The sequence below is a fragment of the Dermacentor andersoni genome, chromosome 8, assembly GCF_023375885.2.
Source record: "Dermacentor andersoni chromosome 8, qqDerAnde1_hic_scaffold, whole genome shotgun sequence".
NCBI lineage: Eukaryota > Metazoa > Arthropoda > Arachnida > Ixodida > Ixodidae > Dermacentor > Dermacentor andersoni.
The window spans coordinates 16,202,654-16,216,659 of record NC_092821.1 but is presented as its reverse complement, the minus strand read 5'-3'; the positions used below and the strand labels follow the sequence as shown (position 1 = coordinate 16,216,659).

At 48.5% G+C, this 14,006-nt stretch overlaps 1 protein-coding gene and 1 pseudogene across 2 annotated transcripts in view; both read left to right on the top strand.

Moving 5' to 3' along the window:
* Positions 1-14,006, top strand: part of Hel89B (histone acetyltransferase 1) — a 328,644-nt gene that overhangs the window by 55,015 nt on the left and 259,623 nt on the right. The gene's annotated exons all lie outside the window — the stretch shown is intronic.
* LOC140219937 (uncharacterized) lies at positions 9,444-13,332 on the top strand (annotated as a pseudogene).

Sequence of the window (14,006 nt, the reverse complement as noted above, 5' to 3'; positions counted from 1 at the left end):
GCGCTTTTTAAACGTACAGACGGTGCCGTATATTTACGTCATTGACCGTCAAAGGGTTAAGATGGCTGACCACCAACAACACGCAGCAGCCAGCGTATTGTGATCTTCTTCTTGCTCTCTCTTCTCACACCCCTCCGTAATAGGACCTCCAGGTGGTGAAGCGCAGTCTCAGCTCATGGTAGGCGAAGAATTGCGAGTGATGTATGGCTTGAGCCGCGAAACGTGCACGATGTCAACAGGTGTCAGACTTAAGGATGCATCAAACCGTAGCGGTGAAATCTCGTAATTTACATCGGTAACTTGACATAGGACTTCATAAGGCCCTGTGTAGCGAGAGAGAAGCTTCTGGGAGAGGCCAACCCGACGACATGGTGACCAAAGGAGCACCCAAGCACCTGGCGCGAAGTTAACATCGCGATGGCACCAGGCATAACGCTCTTTTTGTATATGCTGTAAGGCTAATAAACGAGATTGGGCGACTTGACGTGCCATGTGAGCACGATCTGCGAGTTCACGAGCGTACTCGGTTGCAACACGTGGCACAGAAGGGAGGATTGTGTGAAACGGCAATGTGGGGTCGCGACCATACAAAATATAAAAGGCTGAATATCCTGTGGTGTCATGTCGGGATGAGTTATACGCGAACATCACGTAGGCCAGCGTGGCGTCCTAGTCGCTGTGATCATTGGAGACGTACATCTACAGCATCTCTGTGATTGTTCGGTTGAGACGTTCCGTAAGACCGTTCGTTTGTTGGTGATAGGCGGTGGACAGCTTGTACTCAGTGGCACAAGAGCGGCGGAGGTCGTCGATAAATCGAGACAAGAATGAGCGGCCGCAGTCTGTCAGGAACTGTCAAGGTGCACCGTGGTGGAGAACGACGTCGTGGAGGAGAAAATCGGCGACATCTGTTGCTCAACTAGTCGACAATGCCTTTGTTATCACGTAGCGTGTCGCGTAATCAGTGGCGACGGCGATTCCCTTATTCCCTCTAGTCGCCATCAGAAAAGGGCCAAGCAGGTCAAGGCCTAAGTGAAAGAATGGTTCAGAGGGAACTTCAGTGGGATGGAGTCATCGGACAGGTGGCAGGGGAGGTTTCTTCCGGCGCTAACACAATTTGCAAGTTGCCACATAACGATGCACAGAGCGGTAGAGACCCTGCCAAAAGAACTGGCATCGTACGCGGTCGTATGTACGCAAAACTCCAAGGTGTCCAGCCGTTGGTGCATCGTGAAGTTGTTCGAGAGCGACGGATCGCAGGTGACGAAGAAGGACAAGAAGCAACTCGGGGCTGTCAAGGTTGATGTTGCGGCAGTAGAGGATGCCATTGTGCAGCACGAACATGCGGCACGTGCAGTCAGTGCTGCCAGATTTCTTCGGCGATGTACTGTAAGGATTCGTCGTGTTGGTCACCGGATCATGCACAGCAGGATCAAGGGAATCCACGCCGCCACGGATCCAAGCTGTCATGTCGGGTCTTTGACGGAAGACAGCCAGCAGAGTGCATGGTGGTCTATAACGACTGAAAACGTGCGGACGTACAGATATGGCCGGAACTTGGCCACAGTCCAAACTAAAGCCAAGCACTCCTGCTCGGTGATGGAGTAATTTCTCTCGGCAGGTGACAGCAGGCGGCTGGAGTAAGTTATCACACACTTGGTACCATTCTGTTGTTGGGCGAGAACAGCGCCGATGCCATGGCTGCTTGCGTCAGTGTGGACTTCGGTCGGTGCAGATGGATCAAAGTGGACAAGTATGGGAATGGTGGTCAGAAACCCGATGTGAGCGGCAAATGCGTCTGCCTGCTCTGGGCCCCATGAGAATGGCGTCGGCAGTGACATAGCTGGCGACGGGGACGTTGGAGGTGGGAACGACGTTGATCCCGCGTGCTCACCATCATTCAGGGTGCGGACGGTGATGCGACGTCGACTGTGGAGCTCAGTTTCCATCTGTGGTACCCAGCACCTCCACCAGTATGTTACGGGGATGTTGGGAGTATAGAAAGTCTGTATTTACAATATATATACAAGATGAGTCAGGGTAGTTAAGATGGCTGACCACCACCAACAACACGCAGCAGCCAGCGTCTCGCGATCTTTTTCGTCTCTCTTCTTTCATCCCTCCATAACAATATGCCTTGCGAACATCGCAATTCTGGCTGTGTTGTAGCTAATTGTGTCCATGGATGAGAGGACGAAGACTTCCCTTTTTTTTGACAGCAGCATGCGACCCTTTCTGCTGTGACACTTGTGGTCGTAATGGCCTGGAGGGCACATCAATGCGTTCCCCTCTCAACCTTTCTTTGCTGTCATGCAAGCGAGAGAAGGACCAACAGTGTTCCACATTTCTGAGGGGCCTCTTAATTACCGTACTTATACTCTGTTTCATACCTAGCAGGCAGTGATATGAAGGTTGGGTATTCGTCTCGCTCTTTGCGTTCTCGACCAAAAAAGGCACTTGGTATGTAATGTGGCACAACTTTTTATGTAAAAGAATACGGCACAATTATTACATGGAAACTGTAGCGGATCTGAGCCTACTTATGGCCAAACAAGTAGAGTGACATGTTTCTGTGACCAGTGGCCATTGCACACCACTTGTAAACAAAACATAGTACATGGCATCTTGGAAGCGCAAAAGTGAACAAATGGCATGCAATTTGACATAACCTTAGATCTGGTCCACAAGTTGCAGTTGTAACATTTGAGGTAGTTATTTTGTAGAAGGTGTTCCAAATCAATAACTACGCTTTAGAGCATGCTTAGTGAAAATTCTGTTATCGCACCACTTGCTTAGCTCCCACAGCATTGCTATGCTAAGAATGAAACTGAGTGATGCACCTTGTGGCTTGCAAGATGTGCCACAGGTCACACCACAGTCATTCAGACACTGGCACAACCAGCCCTTTCTTTTGCGTGAATGTTAGATGTGTAGCTTTACTGTGCATCATTGGAGTCACAAGCACAACTTGATTTGCTGAGGGACTGTCCACTTGGCTGCTTCAAGTGTGGCACATGAATTGTGAAATAGTGTATAGTCTGTGTGGTGCCTTTATGTCGGCAAACTTTATGGGGATGTCTTAGCTGGGTGTGCGAAGTCTTGCATATACTATGCAGTTCATTAAAAATGCCAAAATTAATTTGACTGCTGCGGCTCTGTGCACAAAGTTGCACATGGCCAACACTTATTGTGGGACAGCTGTTGTCTGCGACACGATAGTTTGTGTGCCTTGTTGCAAATAACTGCTGTGGTGGCTCAGTGACTGTTGCATTTGGCTGATTAAAAATTAAATAATGGGGTCTTACATGCCAAAACCCCTTTCTGATTATGAGGCACGCCGTAGTGGAGGACTCCGGAAATTTCGGCCACCTGGGGTTCTTTAACGTGCACCTAAATCTAAGTACACTGGTGTTTTTGCGTTTAGCCTCCATCGAAATATGGCTGCCGTGGCCGGGATTCAATCCCGCGACCTCGTGCTCAGCAGCCCAACACCATCATTTGGCTGTTCAGCATGACATCACAGGTTTGACTACCTGCTGTGGCAGCCACGTTATGATAAGGACAGAGCTCTGAAACCTTTGTGCACAGGATCCACGGGAAGGAGCCGCCTCTGGTGGTCAAAAATTATCCACAGCTCTCTACTACAGCATATTCCTTAGCCTGTGCGCAGCTTCGGTTTGTAAAATCAATCAGTCAGTCAATCAAATTTCATAACAAGCTTGCATGGCAAGCACAGGCAGACTGACTTTTGAGCCATAAAACATTTCTTCTGACAGTGTACATTTGTTGTGCGAAGTCATGCAAGCTATTGTGAAGGTTTCGTTGCTACCGTAAAGGCACAAGCTCTGTCTGTTTTCATGCCATTAGGATGGCCAGTGCTTGCTTAATAACTTTCATACATTCATGTTTAATGTTGCTTACTGTATGGTATATGTGCCTCGGATGAGCAGATTGGTTAACAGTCACAGTGGGGAGCATCTGTCTGGAGCAAAAGCAAGTGCTTATTTGCGGCTGTCTCAAATGAAAGCAAGACTACAATACCCAGCAGAAAGGTCAGAGCTGATAAATGAGCCGAGAGCTAGCGTACATTTCATTCTTTCTTGACCTTTAACATTGTCAGCACTATGTTCTTTAAGTGATGGATGCCCAATTGCGCTAAGTGTTGTGTCTAAACTTTTGGTCCAGTTGCTTGCAATAACCTGTATCCTTCACAATGACACTAACAGATACTTGGTGGTGGGCCGGGTGCTACAGCATCATTTCAGTCCAAGTCATATCAGTTGTGAAAAGATATGGTGTCAGTATGCTGCTCAACAGCACTGTGCACTGCACTGCTGGAGCTGCACCTAGCAGAATGTGAGATAGTGCCAGTATTATTACTATGACAGCAAGACTGAGTAGACCGTAAGCAATTTGATGGGGCAGCTGTAAAAAAAGGAAGGCTCAAGGATGCATGAGCCAGCCATCTGTTGTTCTCATTGATAACGAAATGGCACAGCTGTGTCTTTGATAAGGAGTTTTCATTTATTTTCCTCTTGTATGGATGATGCAGAATTTGTGCAAACATTTGCGGCGCAGATAATGCTTCCTGTTTGCAACATGCCTGCAGAACAAACCTTCAATAAAGATTCAGCATCTTGAGTAATCAACATCTTTTTGAGCATTTTTATCAAATGTATTTTTTAAATGATAAGGTTCGTGGCTTGTCAGATGCATACAGTGAGCATCATAGCAGCTTGTAGGCCATACACAGATATCTGTAGCAAAAAATACAGAAGTTGCTCACCTGTGATAGGTTTTGTTCTTGTCATCAAATGCTTGACAAACATTGTCACATTGTGTGGTGCCTACAAACGTGCCTCTTGGGAGAATGGAGCGACAATGCAGTAGTGCAGGCTATCACAAGGCCATTTATTGCACCTTTCATAGACCAATGCCAGCTAGCTGAATTACTACTTATAGAACATGCCGATGGGTGCAATTGAATCAAGGAAGTTTGACTCACTGCGACCGTATATCGAGCGGATACGTTTGCTCCCATGCTGGGACACTAACGCCTAATCGTTGTGCGTACTGTTGTAGCGGGTGACTGAGTGACGGAGACGATCCAAGAGCACGTACCACACTGCCTTATTTCAGTGACAGCAAACTATATATATAGGCTGCTTGCCTATGACGTAACATAAACGAACGAATCATGTTTGACACGTGTGGCACAGCACTTCATATCACTTCTCCCTTTCTTTTAAAACTGCAATCTTTGCATGGGTCTTCGTTGTCGGGTAGACCGCCGTAAGACCGGCGGACTTGGGGGACAGAGAGCCTGTTCGGCTGGGAGGGACGTTGGAGGTGTTGTCGTAGGAACAGGCGCGGCGCCAGTTGCTTCTGGAGTGGCCAGGCTGCACCAGCCTTCTGGCGTTGACGTGGGCCGATTCTTGTTGTCCGGGCTGGGTTGAAGTGAGTCGGGAGCCTCTGCTTTTGGGGTCATGGGTGACACAAACACACGACGGAAAATTTGGTCGAAGTGACGCCTGGCTAGGCCATCTGGAGTGTCGACCGTTACCAGCCGTGAACCCTCTGTGCTCTTGATGATGCCTGGACGCCAACGCTTCCCTTGGCCAAAGTTACGCACCCACACCTGGTCGCCGGACTGGAATCTGGGAGGCTGTGAGGAACTTCGACGTAGAGAAGGGACGCAAGTATCCAAGCGTGAACGAATTTGGTAGTTCAGCAGCATCTCTGAAGGAGACTTGCTGCACGGCAGTGGGGTACGTCGATAGCCTAGTAGCACCCGCGCTAGTTTTGTTTCGAGATCGTTCACCATCGAGTGCTTAAGAAGACCATCCTTTATTGTGCGGACCGCGCGCTCTGCCAGACCATTAGATTGTGGGTGGTATGGCGCACTACGTAGATGAGTTATGTTGTTGACAGTCATGAACTGGGAAAACTGCTGACTTGCAAACTGAGGCCCGTTATCTGATACAGCTGTTTGCAGCAAGCCAAAACGAGCAAACAATTCTCGAAGCCGCGCGATTGTGCGTCGATCCATTTAGTGTGTGAGTCGACGACTGTCAACAGCATGCGTCCCTCTATTGGTCCAGCGTAATCAATGTGAAGCCTTGACCATTTGGTTCCCGTTTCTGGCCAACAGATAGGAACCTGTCGATGAGGCATTGGCTGAGCTTGTACACATGAGATGTACGAACGTGCAAGGCTTTTGATCTCGCCATCCAACCCAGGCCTCCAGAACAGTGTCCGAGCCAGTCTTTTCATCCCATATGCACCCTGGTGTGACCGATGTAGCTCGGTGAGCATGGAGACTCGCTGTTTGCGGGGTACGTCGATGCGATGACCCCTGTAGAGCAGGCCTTCTACGCTTGACAGCTCCAGTCTTCTACAAAAATAAGGTTGAGGGTGATTGTGACACGGTGACAAGCATTTAGGCCATCCATTCAGTACAAAGTGCTGCACAACGCTAAAGTTTTCATCTCCGTTCGTCAGCGCCCGTATGGCATCCGCTGGCACGAACGAGCTGTCAAGGGTCTCTGAAGACAGCATATATTCTGGTAAGGTGCCGATTGACAAACATCTGTTATCGGCACGGGCAAGCGGCTGAGTGCGTCCGCGTTGGCGTTTTCCTTGCCGGCCTTGTACTCTATGCGGTAGCTATATTGGCTTAGAAACAGAGCCCATCTCTGAATACGTGCCGACGCCATTGGGGGCACAGGTCGATCTTCTCGTAGAAGTCCCACCAGTGGTTGGTGGTCCGTGACCAATACAAACTTGCTGCCCAGCAGGTAGTCTCGAAACTTTGTTACTCCGAATATCAGTGCGAGCGCTTCCTTCTTGAGCTGAGAATAATTCTTTTCGGCGTGTGTTAACGTGCGTGAACGGAAGGCAATCGGCTTATCCAATTTCCCAATTCGGTGCGAGATTACGGCACCTAAACCCGAAGGTGACACATCGCATTCCAAGCGCACTGGTTGGTTGGGATCGAAATACGTCAGAACAGGCGAACTCAGAAGTGTTTGTTTAGCCTTGAGATATGAATTTTGCTGCGCCATACCCCAGTGCCATTTATGTACTTTTTCAAGCAGAAGATACAACGGGACCAGCATCGTTGACATGCGTGGCAAGAACCGGTGATAATAAGTCAACAGACCCTAAAAGGAGCGCAGTTCGCTCACATTCGTAGGCCGTGGCGAGTCGCATATTGCTGCTAGGTTCTTCTCAAGCAGATGCAAGCCGTCTTTGTCAATGCGATGGCCCAGGTAGACGATTGAGTCTTTGCGAAAATGGCATTTTTCGGCCTGCTTGATACCATTTTCTTGAAGCCTGCGCAAAATGTCCTGAAGCACTGAGCCATTACTGTCTTGACGTTCCGCTATCAATACATCGTCCAAATACACCTGCACGGCTGGAAGACCGGCCAGGACCGTTTCCATGCGCCGCTCAAAAATCGCAGGAGCCGAGGCAACTCCAAACGGAAGACGGTTATAGCAGAACAACCCCTTGTGAGTGTTTATCATGGCCAATTTCCTCGCCTCCTCTTCCAAAGGGAGTTGGTTTTATGCATCCTTAAGGTCCAGTGTTGTGAAAAATGATCCCCCACGTAGCGACGCGAAAATGTCTTCAATGTTTGGTAAAGGGTACTGCTCAGTTATGCAGGCAGCATTGATTGTGGTTTTTAAATCGCCGCAGATGTGAAGGGACCTGTCTTTCTTCAGTACTTGTATGATTGACACCGCCCACTCAGAATGTCTTATGGGCGATAATATGCCTTGCTCTACTAGACGGTCCAGCTCAGTTTCCACTTTTTCACAAAGAGCATAAGGGATTGACCGCGCCTTGTGGAACTTCGCTTGGGCGCCTTCTCGAATGTGGAATTTCACAAGTGGCCCCTGAATGTATCCAAGTCCTGGCTCAAAAAGGGCAGAAAACTCGATCCTGAGGCTGTCGGGATCTGCTGATGTCGATTGAACCGCAGCGAGAAACCCGGACGGCAAAAGCGAGAACGCTTGGATTAAGTCCTTTCCGCAAAGGCTGGGACCCGAAGAGCTTGTAACTATCAGTGCGGCAGGTACAAAAGCGGTACAGTGCAGGTACAGTTTTCCCTGCAAAATGGGCTTCAAGGTGCAGTTCACTGACAATGGGTAGCTTGCCCAAGTAACAGCTGAGCGTGTGTTTGCATTTCGATAAGTGTGGCCAACTCAGACGGTGCTTTAGATACACCTCCTGCGGAATGCACCTCCTGCGGTTCAAGGGCACACCAGCCCAGCGGATAACTCTGCGGAACGCCTGGAGCAAAGATTTCTTTTACCGTGATTCCTGCAATGTGAAGACTGATGAAATATCGCCTTCCTCCGTTTTGGATACAGCGCTCTCATAATGAACTGCGTTAACGACGCCATCGCGCCTACGACCAGCCTGGAGCCCCGATTGGGAGCGGCAGTTTCTTGCGAAATGACCAGTCTTGCGACCGCGAAAACACTGCTCCTTTTTGTGCGGACAGTCACTTGCTTCGTGATCGTAGTTTCCGCAGCGTGTGCACTCAGTATGGCTTTGCTTATCTTTGGTGAAGGTCTGATATCGGAGCTATTTACACTCTACAGTGCACACTGCTGCCTCATTGTCAGGTCTAGTCATGGCGCTTACTTCCATTGCGGCTGTCTCTGCCGCTATGGCAATCATTTCAGCTTGGGCAAGTGTGAGCTCAGTTTTTTCAAGCAGCATCTGCTGCACCGCCCGATTTCGGATGCCACAAACAATGCGGTCCAAACTGGTGCCGAAGTGACAATTATCCGCAAGCTTGCGTAGCTCAACAACATAGTCCCGGACAGATTTGTTTGCATCCTGGTCCTTTGTAAAGAACTGATAACTTGCGGCAACCTCATTAGTCTTCTATGCATAGTGGTTATTTAGGATGGTAAGTGCGTCCTTGTAACTGGGGCCATTTACTTTCTGGGGGGCGCAGTGTCCAGCAAGAATGCCTACCGTCTTCGTTGACAGTGTCGAAACCAAGAGCACCCTTTTGTTATCATCTGTCTTAATATCATTTGCTTCGAAAAATGCCTCCAGTCGAGTCAAATAAATATCCCACTTATCTTGATTTTCGTCGAAACTTGGGGTACCGAGGTTCGTAGCCAGGGCCATGACGGCCGATGCTCCATAGACTCGATTACTTCCAGTACCCAGCAAGACTCCAAGCGCTACCGAGACACCACTGTTCGTGGCGAGGGCTCCGCGGGGTGGTCACCCTCGTCGCCACTGTTGTAGCGGGTGACTGAGTGATGGAGACGATCCAAGAGCACGTACCACACTGGCTTATTTCAGTGACAGGAAACTATATATATAGGCTGCTTGCCTATGACGTAACATAAACGAATGAATAATGTTTGACATGTGTGGCACAGCACTTCATATCACGTACAGCCATGCAAACAATGGCATGCTCCATCCTGGTGCCCCGCTCCGAAGCCTCGCGAGACAGTCTCGCAGAGCGTGCCGACAAGCGCACGACAAGTCCATGCACTCTGCCGGCCCCGAGCCCAAGTATTAGCAGCGCAATACTCACGCCATCTCTCTTACTATTCTGCAACTACCCCGACTGCCAGAGGCGTTTAGCTGCTCGGGCAAGCCGGATTGCAAGAGACACTAGAGCCATCATGTGTGGAAAACAGCATAAGGGGTTGCAGTAGAGTATAGCGTCCCCACAATTGTCATCACATCACGGCTCATGCCAGTCATCTTTGTTTCAAGAATGTGATGAATAGCACAATATTTATTTCCTTTTTTTGTCATGGCATACTTGGTACAGCTGCTCTTGCTCCTTGATGTAATGAGTGCATGCTGCGAAGAAATTATACTGTGCACATTGAAGTCACTATAGGATCATGTATTGTGACATGTGGGGCACAAATTGAGACGTGAAAATGAGTCGGTGCTCATACAGGACATAAACACGAATTGGCATTTTGACATATGGGGTGAGGCTAGTTACCTTTGCTGTCGTTACATGGAGCCATTTGCTTGGACCTTAGTATTTTCAAGCATTGAGGTCAAAAGCAGTTAGTGGTAATGCCAGAAGTGTGGTAGTAGCTACAGTCCAGCGTGGAAGAAAAAATTTAAATAAGGCATACGACGGCACTCCAAACCCGGACCTTGATCAACCATTCACCCAAGCAGAGCTCCACGCAGCCTTAGCCAAACTCACTAGAAGCACCAGTCCTGGCAAGGACAGAATAATTAATAACCTCCTATGCAACCTCCCGCTATTGGCCACCACAGCACTGCTACAGTATTACAACGACTGCCGAGAAAAGGGGGACCTTCCAGCGGCCTGGAAGCATTCGGAGGTCACCATGATCCCCAAACCCAACAAACCTCTTTGCATCAAAAACCACCATCCCATCACCCTCATGCCCTACGTGGGTAAACTCTTCGAGCACATGGAGCACGACTGGTTTACACCATACCTCGAGGACAATGGACACTTGCAGTACACCATGTTTGGATTCCAACAGCATCTGTCCACACAGAATGTACTTCTTCTCCTCAAAGAAAACCTGCTATCATATTATTTACTTTTTAGCTTGGTGTACTGGGAAAGAATGTCGCCAGTGCGATTATTGGGGAAGATGATTTTTGTTATTAGAGTTGATGGTGTCCTAATTCTCATTTCTAGGAAGTAAGTTAGCTGGTGTATTTTCGTGTTCTTTCTAGGGCGAAGTACCAAGTTCAAGGAGTCTGTGCTCAATGAAATTGATAGCAATAATGACCCCATTCATCTTTGGTGCAAGATTGGAGTTGAAGACACAGAAGCACTCTGTGTTGTCTGCACTTGCACTATTGATTGCTCAAAACACGGTATTGCTGCAGTAAAACGTCATGCGACAATGAAGAAGCACATCCGTGCGACTGCAAAGAACAGAGACAAAAATGGAAACATCCAGCCTCTTAAATTGGTGCAAGCTGCTTTGAACTTTTCACCGGGAGCATCTAGCACCTCTCCACAAGATCAAGTTTGCAAGGCCAAAGCAATTTTCGCCATGTTTATCGCAACCAAGTGCATCCCATTTTCATGGGACGACACCGCAATGCAAATCTACCACACAATGTTCTCAGACTTGTGGGAGATACGGGTGGTTCTCCTCCGTACTCTTGGGACAAAGGAACGACAACACAGTAGTGCAAACAGTCACAAGGGCATTTATTGCACCTTTCATGGATCAATGCCTGCTAGCCGAGTTCATATCCCCAAAACATGCCGATAGGCGCGCGACAAATCTAGAAGTCCGACTCACCGCGTCCTCGCGAGCGAATATGTTCGCTCCATGCTGGATCCCAACGCCTGGTCGTTCGCGTGTATAGTCACGCGAATCGTGGCGCGTTCCAAGGCGGCCACGCGAGGCGGTCTCGCAGATGCATCGGTCGCCGCGCGCTCGCGGGAGACGTCCTCCGCCGCGCGCCGACCCGCCGGGAAAGAGCAAGCGCCTGTCCCTCGGCGCCCGAGTAACCCCGCCGCGACGGTGGCGCCATCTCTCACACCGCGCTTGTACCACTCCGAGCGCCGCGGGCGCCAGGCCACGCGAGCCGTGCGGGAAAAACAGCATATCAGGGGATGCGCTATGCGGGAAAACATCAGGGGAGGCGCGAGGGTCGCGCATCCCCACAGACTGCAGTGTTGCCAAGGGCTTCAGATGTGGCAAGTCGAAGCTGTCACGCATTGTGTCTGATGGACTAGGCCCATATTTCAAGTCAAAAGTGGTGGATGAACTATGTCATCCGGGTGTTTTCTATTCTATCATGGTGGATGAAACTCCAAAACCTGACCAGCGAGTGCAGCAACTTGATGTGCTTGTAAGGTTCTTCTCTGAAGCAGAACAGCATGTTGTCGTGGAACATGTCCAGTCATATAATCTTGGCCAGGCCACCGCGGAGATCATTCTCGGCTGTGTAGAAGATGCACTTGTTCAGCTGCCACGACAGGGCATCATTTGTTTCCTTAGTGACGGTCCTAACATCATGAAGAGTCGGAAGAAAGCTAGAACAGCATCTGACATCAAGCATTGTCGATGTCGGTCACTGCAGTTTACACAAAGTCCACAATGCTTTTGCAAAGGGGTTAGATGCTGTTGGATCTGATGTAGAAGAAGTGGTAAGAAATGTTTACTATTACTTCAAATCTGCTGTCCGCTCGGAGCTATTCAGAGAAAGCCAGGAAGTCCTAGGTATTCCGTCGCATGTGTTCTTGCGGCATGTGTCGAACAGGTGGCTCACTTTACAAGGATCACTGTGCCGTATTCAGGACCAGTTTGATGGCATTAAGGACTACTTTGAAAAAGTAAACAAGACTGGCCAGTGGTCTGCCAGGCAAAGCCTTCATAACAAACTGGCTGCAGCATTCTCACAGAAACCACTCTATGCTAAGATACTTTTTCTGAAGAACTGTGCTGAGCTGTTCACTGGCTTCCAGAAGCTGTTTCAGAAACAAGAACCACTTTTGACATTCTTCATGCGGAATTGTTATTAGTTCAGCAAATTCTTAGCCACTTCTTAAGCAGTGAAGCCTACCAGGGCAAGACTGTTGATGATCTGAAGAGCCTTAACCTGCAAGACTCCACACTGTGGAAGACAAAGCCCGATTTGGGTATGGATACAGATGACGCAATGCGGACCTGGGACATCCCTGAAAGAAAGCGTTTGGGGCCCGCACTTTTTACATAGCGTGCTCACAAGACTTGCTGCAAGAGCTACCTCTTGAAAACAAACTGCTGCAACATGAAAACATTCTTGGCCTGCACTTCACAGATGCAGACTCGGAAGCCCGCTCACTGCGATACCTTGCCTCACAAGTGCTACAGCTGAATGAAGTGTCTTCATTAATTGACGAATGGTACATGCTTAAATGCGATTCAGTGAAGTTGCAGTGCCTGAAAGGATTGACAGCTCGTGGGCTAAAGTATTTCAACGGAAATCAGCTGCTGGTGAGCAAAAGTACCCACTGCTTGCAAAACTCGGGAAAGCCCTCTGTCTCTCCTGCATGGTAATGCAGATCGCGAGAGAGGGTTCAGTATAAATAAGCGTTGGCTTGAGGGCCGTGCAAGGATATGTTATGCAGATAGGCTTGAAAAGGGAAGTGAAGATTTGGAGGGGACGAAGCCTGCAACCACACATACCCAGCCCAATTCCATTACTGTGGAACCACTCAAAAAGGGCTTAAATGAAAAGGTTGTGTCATGCCGTGCATTACCTAAACGTGCAGAAGAGACAATATCTACTGGCTTGGCTCACAAGAGCATGGAGCAGGTCCAAAGTGGGCAAAAGTTGTAAGCTGGAGGGAATGCGAGCCTGACTACTGCAGTTCTTGAGCTTGACGAGCTGAAAAATAGAAGTAGCAAAAGCCACTGATGGAAAGACCGTTCCGTGTTTTCATTGTGCAATATGTGTGGGTTAAATAGAAAAAAATCATTATTTATGTTTTAAAGCTTATTTTACAGTGTAAACAAGACATGCTCAGATGATGCATGTAGGCACGTCTAAATAGCAACATTATTTATACTTTTGATACAGCTGTGTGTGGCTAGTCATTCTCTTATTGCCGACAGCACAAAATTGTTTTTCGGCATTTTTAGTCACTTTTGTATTATGTATTATTGCATAAAACTGTTCTCGCAAGTGTAAAAGTGCTATTTACAAGGCAAATAAAGTCTCTTTGCAACATACCATGGTTTGCTGCTGTGGGCACACGAGCTAAATGGCTGCACTGCGTCAGTCTGTCTTGCTTGTGTCTATATGCTCTGAAGAAATACTGAACAATTATGCAGTAGTAAGAAGCTACACCAAATGTCATGCATTTGCTTTTCTCCTGCTCCAACTGATCCAAAACACAAAATTTTGTGCTACAGAACTACTACAAAATGCTAATGTGGCTGCTCCTAAATTGCTACAAAACAGCCTTTTTCCTGCTCCAAAAATTGCTCCAAATATTAGATTGACTGGACCAC